The following is a 15,281-nucleotide window of genomic DNA, read 5'->3' as shown; positions in this document are numbered from 1 at the left end:
AAGAACTAAGGGAGAAGCCTCACCTGGGAATGGGGAGGAATGGAACTTGGCGCCTGCCTTCTGCCTCACTAGAGAGCCCTGTGCCCACCACTGCCGTACTTCAACGGTTGTCAGTGCCTGGGGACAGTCAAGGTTCGTTTCCCTCCGTTTGGGATCCTTGTCTTTAACACGGACAGGTACACCGCCTTCTGGGGTCGTACTGTTTACCTGGCCCACAGAACCTTTTTACTTAAAGACATTCAGTGCTCCCAATCCTGGAATTCTGGTATTGATGTTGAATACACCTTATTAGCATATTCCGATGGCTGTACCCAAAGACACCATCCCTTCCTTGTCGGAATGCCAGTGCCACATCTGTCTGGAAATCCTCATTGAGCCTGTGACGCTGCCTTGCAACCACACGCTCTGTAAAGCCTGCTTCCTATCGACTATGGAGAAGGCAAATTTGTGCTGTCCTTTCTGTCGCCGCCGGGTCTCTTCGTGGACTCGGTACCACACCCCAAGAAATTCTCTTGTCAATATGGGACTGTGGACGATAATTCAAAAACACTATCCAGAGGAATGCCGCCTTAGAGTCTCTGGGAAACAATCGGAGGAAATCGTTGATGACCATCAGCCAGTTCGTCTGCTAAGTCAGCCTGGGGAATTAAGAAGAGAATATGAAGAGGAGAGAAACAAGATGGAGGCAGAGCGACAAGCCATTCAGGAGGAAGAAAACAGAGCCAGTGAAGAATACATACGGAGATTACTGGCAGAGGAGGAAGAAGAGGAAAAGAGACAGGCAGAAAAAAGGTGCAGAGAGATGGAAGAACAACTGAAAAGTGATGAAGCGCTGGCAAGAAGGCTAAGCCTTGATATTAGCAATGTCTGTGAGGAAAGTGTCCCGGCTTTCCGCTCGGATTCCAAAACATCGAATCCCGTCACAACCAAGTCACAAAGGAAAAGGAAGCGCAAACAAAAAAACACTGGCGATATTCAGAAGTATTTGCCACCGAATTCTCAACTTGAGTCAGCGTCACAGTCTGAAGTTGTAGAAGAAGACAGGAAAACCTCCAGGTCCAAGGGAACTAACAGCAGAGATAGGAAGAAGCCTACAAGGCAAGACACAGAAATTGAGGAAGATATGCCAGCACTTTCTCCTCAGATATGCCTTGAAGTTCAAAAGCAAGATGCAGAAGCTTCAGTGGAGTCACCTAGACCTCACTTATGTGCCAGTGGTGGAGAATGGTACCTTGAAGGAAAAGTGAGAACAAAACAAGGCAGTCCTGAAAGAGAGTTATGTGTCATCAGTCATGAAGAACCTAAAGCTGGAGTTTCCTCTTCTGGAGAAGCTGCAGTTAAGCCTTATGGCAAAACAGAGAGTGGATGTACAGTGTCAGTTATGACGCAGACACTGAAAAATAACACAGCTGTGACAGAAAATGAGGAGCCTCGCCTACTGAACAATAAAGATATCTCCAGAGCAAAAAATCAGGAATCTTTGTCTGAAGCCGTCAGCGATCCATGCTGTTCTACAAAAAGGAAAATGTTCCTCAAAGCTTCCTCAGACCAAGAGTAAACATGTCCACTTTACCAAAAACGGATAGATTTGGAACGTCTATTTTTTGAGAGACATAAGCAAGAAGAACAGGATAGGTTATTAGCATTGCAGCTTCAGAAAGAGGTGAATCAAGAACAAATGAGGCCAGCCTGGCTAAAAGGATCCCCAGATGAATATCAGTTACGTGCTCCGTCTTCACCTGCGGGCAAATTATTAAATGGACAGAGGAAGAATGCCAAAGAGAGAAGCTTCCAAAGACAAAGTGATCTAGAGCATCCAGTACCTCACAGAGCCTCAAAAAAAAATTGGCAACCTTCTTTTAAGTTCCAGTTGTAACATTGTTCAGTTAATTCAAGAAAGTACCCAGTTCTACTACAGATACATATAAATAAAACGATTCATTCCCTACAGCCTGGGAAGTCAAAGTATTTTTCAGATGTTTCACAGAAACACAAAGTAATGCTTGGGTAAGAAGAGTGTTTACAACCTAGTAAAGCTGGATTGTGAAGCTCTATCTTAGATGATAAGTTTTTCATTAGTGCTGCTCTGTGGGCACACTCATTGTCCCTAGTTAAAGGCCTGTGTGATTTCAGGGGCAGAGTATACAGATGTGTTTCTGCCAATCCCAGTGGTAAGCAAGAGTTCTGCGCCTTTCATTTTTTAATAACTGTGATGGACTAAGTTTAAGTTGACAGTCTTTGTGGATGTAAACATGCCTTGGCCAACTCCCAAGAAATCTTCATGTCCATGCATTTCCCCCAAGATGCATATTTTAGTACCTTTGAGCACATTTTTGTCCTGACTAGTAATGAGAGCAACATTATGATATACCAAGTAACTAAGGAAGCCAGGCAGAGTTTAAAATCTGTTTTCTTGCAACTTTCTCATTACATTTTTGACATTTCAAACAACATAGTCTGTGGAGTTTTGTTAAGCAGTCTTCAGTAGCTAATATGCTCACTAACAGCATCCCCAAATGTTCTTGTAAATAATCAACACACTGCATTCTATATTTCTCATGCCTACTGTGAGAGAAATTGCAATAAAGATTTATAAGGTGAAATAAATATATGTATAACATTTCTTATTAGCAAGGTTTTTAAAATGGATCGTCACTTTCAGTGCTCACAGCATCCCTGTGAGGTAGTCATCGTGACTAATTCCCATTTTATAATAGGAAAACTTACCAAAAAAAAATAGGATAACTGAGGGACAGGGAGAAGAACTTGGGGGAGAGGGAAGAGGTTACCCGAGAAAAATACAAAAAGTTCGAAAGAGAGGCAGAAGTGTGTGTTGTTGTTTAGTTGCTCAGTCGTGTCCAACTCTTTCGTGACCTTGTGGAATGTAACCCGTCAGGCTCCTCTGTCCCGGGGATTCTCCAGGCAAGGACACCGGAGTGGGTAGCCATTTCCTTCTCCAATGCGTGAAAGTGAAGTCGCTCAGTCGTGCCCGACTCTTAGCGACCCCATGGACTGCAGCCCACCAGGCTCCTCCATCCATGGGATTTTCCAGGCAAGAGTACTGGAGTGGGTCGCCATTGCCTTCTCCAGTGTCATCTCTATAGAACCCCCTTAATTTACAGCGAGGAGGAAGGGCTGACTGGAGTCATCAGAAACCCCTGAAAGAGGAGCTGGGCCTGGGATAGTGGGCAGGACCTAAGGGGGCTAGATGGAAAGGAGGGGATGGGGAGTCCATCCTGACTGGAGTGAAGAGTGGGGCTGCCAGGTGAGCAGACAGGGCTCAGAGGTAACTGATGGGACATCCAGGGATCTGAGGCCATCCCGGTGTAGGACTGATTGGGGAAGGACCAGAGTTGCCATGGGACACTACACAGCCCCTTTATACACTGATATGGTGTACAACGTTGGTTAGGAGTAAAGTGCCCCGTGCTTCCGACACTGGTCTACAGGGCAGAGAAGGACCAGGTCCACTGACAGTAGGAAAGTCGAGCTGATGCTAAGTTCCCAGAGCCTCCTTTAAAGTAGGAAGCAGGCATAAAGCAGAAGGATTCATGACTAAGGGTCCCCCACACCTTCTGGAGATAATACACCCCCTTTAGTTTCTTTCTGACCCCAGGTCCCATGGACTCCATCTGCCAGTGAGGTCCTGTCTGCCTCCTGGAGTCACATTCCTAACCAGTACACTCTGTCCACCCGTTAGCTCTCCCCACACTCTGGTTTGTTCCATCTCTGCATCGTCCCTGAGATCACTCAGGCTTTTCTCCTCCTCTGTTGCCTCAACCCCTTTCATCAGCTCAGTGAGGTCTATCACAACACTGTGCTTTCCTTCACCCCTAGTATGATTTATTCCTTATAATGTTTCTTTGAAGAGTTCAATGATTTACACTCAGAAGTTATATAGCTAAGAGACAACCAAGTGTAATACAAAGATTGAGCTGAAGTCTTCACAGTGAAGACTGTACAAAATCTCTTATTTCAAGGACATAAGAAAAATGAACAAAAAGAACACAAGGCTCCTTTCCTTCAGAATCTCAATAAAAAATAGTCCCTCAACAGTTAGTGAAATTGTAGGGGTTAACATATCACGGAAAACAGATCTTGTGCTAATATTAAAATTAACACCCAGGCTTTTGTATAGATGGCATTTATTATAAACAGGAAAATATATGTAATGTCTCAACTATAAAACTTTCATGCTAAAGTGTCTCTAACATGAGCTGCTTTACTATTTCGAGACGAAAAAGTTTCAGAACACCACAGTAAGCAATCCAACACTGACAAACTCTAGTGATCAAAGACATTCTCTTTTAGTTTATGTAAAACAATTCATAATTACAGAGAGAATGTCCCAGTTGTGTATAGGAGGAGACAAGCCACTTTTCCAGACCAAAAGGCACTCAAGACTTGGGATGAAATGAGGTCTGATCCAATCCAGCCAAGTGGAGCTGCTTCCTTTAAAACAGTGGTTACATATTCTTCAGCTTGAGCCCTCAAAGACAAAGGAAATTAGAAAACATTCCCTTCTCTGTAAACCTACCTTGGGCTCCCCAGGTGGCACAATGGTAAATAATCTACCTTCAATTGCAGGATACACAAGAGACACAGGTTCGCTTCCTGGGTCAGGAAGATAGCCTGGAGTAGGAAATGGCAACCCACTCCAGTACTCGTGCCTGGAAAATTCCATGGACAGAGGAGTCTGGCAGGTTACAGTCTATGGGATCGCAAAGAATGGGACACAACTGAGCATGCACGTGGGCGTGTGTGCGCACACATACACACACACTCACTTCACCCATACTGGTCAGTCTCATTGCTTTGCTCAAGTGAGTGGAAGGCAGATCAGTTCCAGTTCAGAGCCACCATGTTCCCATGCAAAGCTGCCATGTGGATGATCCAGACTTAATATTTTTCCTGAGAGCCACTTGCCACACAACTTCATGAGATGATCAAGACCGTATACTTTGAGACTGCTTCCTGACTAGGCTCCTTTCAGGACAGACACTGACAGTGCCATTCTTCATGGGGCCAAGTAGTTTTTCTTGGTCAACTCCTGAGTCCCCATGGCAAGGCAAGAGGAACTTGAGAACATTTGTTGCTGGACTTTAGTGGGAGCATGAGAGAATATGCGAGAGTAAGTCTTCTTCACTCCAAAACCACTGAGGCTACTTCAGTGTGGTGCTGGACTTAACTGGCCCAACTCTTGTGCACCAGTTTTTCCCCCACACTTCTTATTTTTTTTTCTATTTTGTCTTCATTTTGTTAAATGGCAGGTATTGGATCCCACCCTCAATGAAATGAAAACACTATGTAGTGGGGAAGAGAAATAGGGCAACATTTGTATCAGAAAATATAGGCTTGAAGAGCATGGCACTATAAATGCTTGCATGACCAGTCTCACTAAACATGCTCGGGGGTGAGAGTTCAGCATCAATGTTTTTATGCTTTTTTTAACCTTTAGAAATTAAACACAACTTTTAACATAGAACAATTCAACAGTAATGAGTATAACCTTGAGTATCGACACTGTTGTGCAAATTAAAGGTGGGTGGTTTAGGCCAGAGCTGGCCATCCTGATATCAATCCATGGCACTTAACAGTACCTGTCATCACATTTGTTTATAACAACCCCTTCATGTTTTGGTGTTAAGGAGAAAACTAGTATCCTACTGTGACATTTGCTCTCGCTAAAACATCTAGCAATCAGTGTATGTAGCTAAATTTTCTGTTTCAAGGAAGAAAGAAAATATTATCTTTTTCTAGAAGCTATTTCACAATCACCTGATTAGTGCAAATGTATGATAAAGCTTCTTCCAGGCAGATGGTGTCTGAGCATCGCATCAAATGACACAAGTGACAATCCTGGCAATGAGAATCACACAGCTTCTTTAAAACCAAACATCGTGAAGAAGGTTAAAGGAACAAGGGGTCAAAGTCCTATTCATACCCTGGATTCTGTGCTAATTCTGAACAAATCGCACCTTTTGTCCTTGTGGTAATCACATCCATTAGATTTCTGTGAATTTGTGGAGTTACAAGATGTGAAATAAACCAATGCAATAATGTAACTAGCCTCCAATTAAAATAAATAAATTTTAAAAAAGCTTATAGTATACTTATTAAAAAAACTGTAAATGACCACTCTACTCTAAAACCATGAATTCTACATAAAGAGAACAATCCCTTCATGTTCGAAAGCTTTTTTTTCATTGACGTTGCAAGGGGAAAGTGGCAGGATGTGAGAATGCAGCACAGCAGTAAGATGGGTGATGCCGCCTGGCCCAGCGCATTCTGACCTCAGCCCCATCCTGATGTTCCATTGCACATTCTGTATTCTCAGGAACAGCAGAGGATGGTGGCAAGCAAATCTGCTCGCTCTCACCCATTTCTTCCAAGAAATGAGACAGCGGTGTCTTGAAGAGCACATGTATGGTTTCTTAGATTGTGTCGCTTCTCCCCGTCTCCCATTCCTGGCAGAAGAAAACTCAGATCTTTTGACTTGAATATTTGCCCGTTGAGTAAAACCACACCATCACCACCCACTTTTTCTGTAAAGATTTATTGATTTCTTTATGGTTGTAATGAGTCTTCTCCAGTTGCAGCAAGCGGGGGCTACTCTCCAGTGGTGGTGCAGGAGCTTCTCATTGCGGTGTCTTCTCTTCTGGCGGAGGACGGGCTCTAGGCACGCAGGCGTCCGTGTTTACAGCATGTGTGCTCAGCAGTTGCAGTTCACGGGCTCTAGAGTGCTGGCGCAGCAGTGTTGCATGGGCTTACTTGTCCCACAGCATGTGGTATCTTCCTGGACCACAGATCGAACCAGTGCGTCCTGCATTGGCAGGTGAATTCTTCACCACTGAGCCACCAGGGAAGCCCACCACATGATTTTTAAATAAATTAAATGAAGACAATGCAGCAGGATTCATTCACATAATGGGAGCATCGACAGGTCCTAGAGTTAAGCTCGACACATTCTCCCAACCTATGCTGCCATGCATGGGCTGGTGGTTTTGAAGAGGTCCTGAACTACAGCTGAGGACAGGTTTCTGTGACTGTGTGTTCCACTTCCAGATAACTTGGGCTTCTAGACCCCAAACAGCACATGCTGCCAACTTGGGCTCAAGTGGAGCCCATCCTGATTCAAGGCTTGAGTTCTGGAATGCTGCAGAACCTGGAAGCAGAAAGTTTGCATTTTCTGGGAAACAGAGACAAGACACTATTTTGTCTTGGAAATGAATTTTCTTCCTTGTGGTTCTTTTCCTTCTTCCCATACCTTTCCTCCTGGCTCAGACGCAGCCAAGGTGGATGGGACCCCTTGCCTTCTGCCTCCTCCTCCTGCTGCATGGAGCCATGCACTTGTGTGGGGGCCCTGAAGAGAAGTGGGCCTTGGGCAGGCTGGACCTAGCTTTTGTGCACTTATTTCTGCAGAGTTAAATCCAACATCATGACCACCTCCCACACAGAACTGCATTTGTTGACTAAACCACCCCCTTGCTGCTGCTGCTGCTGCTAAGTCACTTCAGTCGTGTCCGACTCTGTGTGACCCCATAGACGGAAGCCCACCAGGCTCCCCCGTCCCTGGGATTCTCCAGGCAAGAACACTGGAGTGGGTTGCCATTTATGTTTGGGTAATTCTGTGCTGTGGGAGGCACATGGGTTATTCCTATCTTACTACTCAAGTGTGCATTTTACTGTTGTCCACACTAACTGACCTTTTCAAACTCTGTTTAGTAGAATCTCTGCACAGGATCTCCCCTGGGATATAATAGTTTGTTTCTGTAAATAGAAATGTGTTATCTGGAGAGGTTCCTTCATACACAGTTGGCCCTATCATTTTGGATTCTTTTTTAAAAAATTTTTATTTAATAAATGGTACAAAGCACAATGCCATAAACATTAACAGTTAAAATTTCACCAAATGAAAAAGATACTATAGAATACACAGTTGCAAAAAGCTATAAGTTATTTTACAACTGCCTCAAGCTGCAAAAAGAAAAAAAAAAATGCAATGCCATACCTAAGTTATCCCTCTCTTCTTTTCTTTGTAGCTTTTGTGCTTTACCAGGTGGGCCCACAATGCCCCTGCCATTTATCTTAAATTCATCTCTCTGCCAACCTCTGAAGATGGAGATTAACAAAGATACAAGGGATAATTCCTAGGCTACCCTGAGTCCTTTGACCTTAGAGGAGAAATATTTAATAACCATGGAATCGATCTGACAAAATCAGATAGGAGGTGCTAGTACAGTTTGGAACATCACATTCAAATAGAGCTATGTTTCAAGGAAAGAGAAAAAGTCATTGAAGTCAAAGTAACCAAATATCCAAGGAGGTGATGTTCACTTCCCAACTGCCTGTTTAGGATATGGAGAAAATGTGTATCCTTATCTGTCATTAACTCATTGACTTGTACATTCATATTAATAAATACTATGTGCCCCAACAGCGGTGAGTGTCTGCACACCTAGCTCTTCCCACTGGTGTGGTCAATGAAGTCCCTTTATCATCTACGATTTGTAGAACAAGACACTTTCAGTTTTCTGCTACATACATTGAAACAACATCCTTTAGTATCATACTGCATTTTGGGTTTTTTTTTTTTTTTACCATGTTGCATGGCATGCAGAATATTAGTTCCCCAACTGGGGATTAAACCCATGCTCCTTGCAGTGGAAGTGTGGAGTTTTAAGCACTGGACCTCTGGGGACCTCCCTGGTATTATATATTTTGCTTCTACTCTTAAACAGAATTTGGAAATCTCAAGAGGAAAAGGAAAGTATTTAATCATATTTTGGGGCTGTTTTTCCTTCCAGATGTTTCTAGATTTATTCTTTTACTACTTCCTTTCTGTTTCGTCTATTCATTCTTCAGGGTGTTCAGTTCAGTTCAGTTCAGTTCAGTCGCTCAGTCGTGTCCGACTCTACGCGACCCCATGAATCACAGCACGCCAGGCCTCCCTGTCCATCACCAACTCCCGGAGTTCACTCAAACTCATGTCCACAGAGTCGGTGATGTCATCCAGCCATCTCATTCTCGGTCGTCCCCTTCTCCTCCCGCCCTCAACCTTTCCCAGCATCAGAGTCTTTTCCAGTGAGTCAACTCGTCGCATGAGGTGGCCAAAGTATTGCAGTTTCAGCTTTAGCATCAGTCCTTCCAATGAACACCCAGGATTGATCTCCTTTAGAATGGACTGGTTGGATCTCCTTGCAGTCCAAGGGACTCTCAAGAGTCTTCTCCAACACCACAGTTCAAAAGCATCAATCCTTCGGCGATCAGCTTTCTTCACAGTCCAACTCTCACATCCATACATGATCACTGGAAAAACCATAGCCTTGACTAGACGGACCTTGGTTGGCAAAGTAATGTCTCTGCTTTTTAATATACTATCAAGGTTGGTCATAACTTTCCTTCCAAGGAGTAAGCACCTTTTAATTTCATGGCTGCAATCAGCATCTGCAGTGATTTTGGAGCCCAAAAAAATAAAATCTGACACTGTTTCCACTGTTTTTCCATCTATTTGCCGTGAAGTGATGGGACCAGATGCCATGATCTTTGTTTTCTGAATGTTGAGCTTCAAGCCAACCTTTTCACTCTCCTCTTTCACTTTCATCAAGAGGCTTTTTAGTTCGTCTTCACTTTCTGCCATAAGGGTAGTGTCATCTGCATATCTGAGGTTATTGATATTTCTCCTGGCAATCTTGATTCCAGCTTACGCTTCTTCCAGCCCAGGATTCCTCATGATGTACTCTGCATATAAGTTAAATAAGCAAGGTGACAATATACAGACTTGACGTACTCCTTTTCCTATTTGGAACCAATCTGTTGTTCCATCTGCTAGTAAAAACTTTCTCTTAATCTTTCTTCACTTGAGAATGCCTTTTTAATCCCCAATAATTTCTGAAGGATAATTAAGCTAGATACAGGATTTGAGGTTGTCAGTTCCTTTATTTCAGCACTTGGAAAATGTGCACTTCCTTGTGGACCACATCATTTCCGATAAGAAATTGCTGTCCTTTATATACCACTTTTCTCCTTCCCTGGTGGCTCAGATGGTAAAGCGTCTGCCTACAATGGGGGAGACCCAGGTTCAATCCCTGGGTCAGGAAGATCTCCTGGAGAAGGAAATGGCAACCCACTCCAGTATTCTTGCCTGGAAAATCCCATGGACGGAGAAGCCTGGTAGGCTACAGTCCACGGGGTCGCAAAGAGTCAGACACGACTGAGCCACTTTGCTTCCTTTTCTCCTATAGGTAGTATGTTGTTTTCTTTCCCTGATTTCCCTTTTGCCGTTACTTTTCTGAGCTTTGACTATGATGTGTCTTTTCCTAAACTTCTTTAGGTGTACTCTGCTTTGGGTCCACTCAATTTCTTAAAAATATAGATTTAGACACATGTGTAATCAACTAATTTATTTTATAGATTATTATTTTTATTTCTTTATTTTTGGTTGCACTGGGTCTTTGTTGCTGTGTGTGGGCTTTCTCTAGTTGCAGTGAGTGCGGGCTACTCTCTAGTTCTGGTGTGCAGGCTTCCCATTGTGGTGGCTTCTCCTGTTGCAAGCATGGGCTCTGGGCTCACAGGCTTCGGTAGTTGCAGCTCGTGGGCTCTAGAGTGTGGGCTCAGTAGTTGTGGTGCACTGGCTTAGTTGCTCCTCAGTGTGTGGGCTCTTCCTCGACCAGGGATGGAAACTGTGTCCCCTGCTTGGCAGCTGATTCTTAATCACTGGAACACCAGCGAAGTCCCTGGTCAATTAATTTATGACAAAAGGAACCAAGAATATACACTGGGGAAAGGACAGTCTCTTCAAGAAATGGTGTTGGGAAAATTAGAAAACCACATGCAAAATAATGAAACTTGACCAGTATCTTCAACCATACATAAAAATGAACTCAAAATGGGGTTAAAGACTTGAACATAAGACCTGAAATCACTAAACTCCTAGAAGAAAACAAGCAGTACACCTCTTGACATAGATCTTGGCAGTGATTTTTCAATCTGACACCAAAGCAAAAGCAACAAAAATAAATGGGACTACATCAAACTACAGAGCTTCTGCACAGCAAAGGAAACCATCAACAGAATTAAAAGACAACCTACTGAATGGGATAAAATGACTGCAAATATCTGATAAGGGGCCAATGTCCAAAATACACAAAGAACACATACAGCTCAACAGCAAATAATAATAATCCAATTTAAAAATGGGCAGATCCGAAGAGACATTTTTCCAGAGAATACATACAGATGGCCAGGAGGTACATGAAAAGTTGTTAAGCATTATTAATTGTTGGGGAAAGGCAAATCAAAACCAAAATGAGATATCACTTTACACTTGTTAGAATGACTGTTATTTTAGAAAAGACAGGAAATAGCAAGTGTTGGCAGGGCCGTGGAGCACTTTGTGCACTGTTCGTGGGAATGTAAATAGGTGCAACCACTCTGGAAAACAGTCTGGAGGTTCCAGAGAAATTGAAAAAAAAAAAACCACAAGAACTATCATAAGACCTGGCAGTTCCACTTCTGGGGATTTATCCAAAGAAAATAAAAACACTAATCTGAAAAGGTAAATTGCATCCTCATGTTCATTGCAGTATTATTTACAGTAGCGAAGATAGGGAAACAACCTAAGTATCCACAATGTGCGAATGGATAAAGACAACGTGGTACAGGTACTTAATGGAATATTATTTGCCCATAAGAAAGAACAGAAATCTTTTTGCTTGGGATAACATGGATGGATCTTGAGGGCATCATGCTAAGTAATTCAAACAGAAAAAGACAAATACTGTTTGATCTCTTTTATGTAGAATCTAAAACAACCCCCCCCAATCAAGCTCATAGATAGAGTGAATAGTTTGGTGGTTACAGTAGGTGAGGGGTGGGGGGTGAGAAACATGGAGAACCGTTTTTAGCTTAAATAAAGAACTTTAATTAAAAATGTAAGTTTAGAATTTTTTTCCAGATTTGACGATTAGAAAATCCCATGGATGGAGGCCTGGTTGGCTGCAGTCCGTGGGGTCGCTAAGGGTCGGACACGACTGAGCGACTTCACTTTCAATTTTCGCTTTCACACATTGGAGAAGGAAATGGCAACCCACTCCAGTGTTCTAGCCTGGAGAATCCCAGGGACGGGGGAGCCTGGTGGGTTTCCGTCTATGGGGTCACACAGAGTCGGGCACGACTGAAGTGACTTAGCAGCAGCAGCAGCAGCAGCCATTATTTTTCAAATCCATTTTCACCCATGCATTTTTTTCTCCTCTCCTTCCAGAACAAAAATGAGAAGCATAGTATATCCTTTGTTAGATCAATGGGTTCCTGAGACTTTGTTCTTTTGTAAAATACCTTTTCTCTTTATTGTTCTGATTGTATAGTCTCTAACATACTGTCTTCAAGTTCACTGATTCTTTTCTCTATTCTGCTCTTCAGTCTATCCATTGAGCTTTTAACATATGTCCATCTGCAGATGAATGGATAAGAAAGCTTTGGTACATATACACAATGGAGTATTTCTCAGCCATCAAAAAGAATGCATTTGAATCAGTTTTAATGAGGTGGATGAAATTGGAGCCAATTATACAGAGTGAAGTAAGCCAGAAAGAAGAACATCAATACTGTATATTAACGCATATATATGGAATTTAGAAAAATGGTAACCTGAACCCTGTATGTTTCAGTTCTAAACTTTCTAATTGGTTTTCTCTATATCTTGTGTTTATTTGCTGAGACTTGATTTTTTTTCATTTGTTGCAAGAACATTTGTAATTATTGAAACATTTTCATAAGGTCTACTTTAAATTCCTGGTCAGATAATTCCAACATCCGAGTTATTTCTGTGTTGGTGTCTGTTGATCGCTTTTTTTCAATTTGAGATTTATCTGATTCTTGGATATTGTATCCAGATTTTGAATAAGGTGATTTGACACTCTGTATCTTATTTATTTATTTTTATTTATTATTTATTTGGCTGTGCCAGGTCCTCATATTGAAGCCCCTTTACATTATTAGAATAAGCTCCATAATTTTGAACTGTGGTGTTGGAGAAGACTCTTGAGAGTCACTTGGAATGCGAGGAGATCAAACCAGTTAATCCTAAAGGAAACCAGTCCTGAATATTCATTGGAAGGACTGATGCTGAAGCAGAAACTCCAATACTCTGGCCATCTGACGCGAACTGACTCATTGGAAAAGACCCTGATGCTAGGAAAGATTGAAGGCAGGAGGAGAAGGGGACGACACAGGATGAGACGGTTGGATGGCATCACTGACTCGACGGACATGAGTTTAAGCAAGCTCCAGGAGTTGGTGATGGACAGGGAAGCCTGGCATGCTGCAGTCCATGGGGTCAGAGTCAGGACTGAGCCATTGAACTGACTGACACAGAAGTCTGGTAACGGAGGTATGTTGGTTCCACCTTGTGACAAAAGCCTGAACTGCAGCTTAAACATTTGGGAACAGGAAAGTGGCACAGAGGGTTAAACTCACCAGACAGAGCTTTCTAGAAGTCTGGATGGAAAGTGGGGAATTGCTTGGGTATGGTTATACTGATGGCCTCTTTCTGGCCATTTCATATAAAGGGAATCATATAAAACGAGATCTTCTGCATATTCGGGTTTTCACTTGGCGTAAATTTTTCAAGGTTCCTCTAAGCTGTAGCGTGTATCAGTACTTCATTTTTTTTATTGCCAAATAACATACCATGTTTTATTTATTCATTCACAAATTGGTGAATATTTAGGTTGTTTCCACCTTTGGCTATTATTAACAATGATTTCCATTCGTATACTGATTTTAATATTTAAATGTCTCATTGGATTTTAAAAGGTTACTTTCCATTTATAGTTATTATGAAAAATTGGCTATATTCCCCATGATGTACAGTACATCATTGAGTCTATTTTATACCCAATAGTTTGCACCTCCCACTCCTACTCCTCCACCCCTCTTTTGTTCCTTCCCACCCACCACTGCTAGCCATGAGTTTGTTCTCTGTATCTGTGAGCCTATTTCTACCCTATTTGCTAGTTTATTTTTTGGACTACACATGTAAGTGATATCATATAGTATTTGTCTGTCTGTGTCTGACATTTCAGACAGAGCATAATTCCCTCCAAGTCAATCCATGTTCGTTGCTTGCTGCAGGCATTATTTCATTCTTTTTTTATGGCTGAGTAGTATTCCATTCATTGGAAGGACTGATGTTGAAGCTGCGACTCCAATACTTTGGCCACCTCATGCGAAAAGCTGTACTCATTTGAAAAGACCCTGATGCTAGGAAAGACTGAGGGCAGGAGGAGAAAGGGACGACAGAGAATAAGATGGTTGGATGGCATCACCAACTCAATGGACATGGGTTTGGTTGGACTCCGGGAGTTGGTGATGGACAGGGAGGCCTGGCGTGCTGCGGCTCATGGGGTCACAGAGTCGGACACAACTGAGCGACTCAACTGATCTGAAACATTCCATCCTTTCTCTCTCTCTCTCTCTCTCTATATATATATATATACCACATCTTCTTTATCCATTCATCTGCTGATGGACACTTAAGTTGCTTCTATATCTTGGCAAATATAAATAATGCCATGAACATTAATGCACATGTATCTCTTCATGTTAGTGGTTTGGTTTTGGTTATATACACAGAAGTGGAAATGCTGGGTCATGCAGTAGTTCTATGTTTTAGTTTTTAAGAAACCTCCATACTGTTTTCCACAGTGGCTGCACCAGTTTACACTCCCATCAACAGTGTAGCAGGGTTCCTAAATCTCCACATCCTAGGCAACATTTGTTATTTGTGGGGCTTTCATTAAGGATAGCCATCTGACAGGTGGGAAGTGATATCTCACTGTAGTTTTGATTTGCATTTCTCTTATCATTAGCAATGGTGAACATCTTTTCATGTACCTATTGGCCATGTGCATTTCTTCTTGGGAAAAATGTCTCTTCAGTTCTTATGCCCACTTTTTAATTGGTGTGGGGTTGTTTTTTTAATGTTGATTTGCATGAGCTGCTTATGTATGCAGAATATTAATCCCTAATCAATCACATCATTTGCAAATATTTTGTCCCATTCAGTAGGTTGTCTTTTCATTTTGTCAGTGGTTCCCTTTGCTGTGCAAAATCTTTCAAGTTTAATTAGGCCATATTTGTTTAGTTTTGCTTTTATTTCCTTTACTTCAGGAGATGGATCAAAAAACAAACAAACAAAAAACATTGCTGCAATTTATATCCAAGTGTGGTCTGCCTATGATTTCCTCTAGGAGTTATACAGTATGCAGCCTTACATTTAG

General features: G+C 42.3%; 1 pseudogene; it reads left to right on the top strand.

The window, feature by feature from the left end:
* The first annotated feature begins 301 nt into the window (after positions 1-301).
* Positions 302-2,000, top strand: LOC148773390 (E3 ubiquitin-protein ligase RNF168 pseudogene; annotated as a pseudogene).
* Positions 2,001-15,281: the final 13,281 nt, after the last annotated feature.

This window comes from Moschus berezovskii, chromosome X (genome assembly GCF_049115385.1).
Source record: "Moschus berezovskii isolate FMDL1 chromosome X, NW_MosBer_1.0, whole genome shotgun sequence".
Classification (NCBI taxonomy): Eukaryota; Metazoa; Chordata; class Mammalia; order Artiodactyla; family Moschidae; genus Moschus; species Moschus berezovskii.
This window is presented reverse-complemented; position numbering and strand designations above follow the sequence as displayed.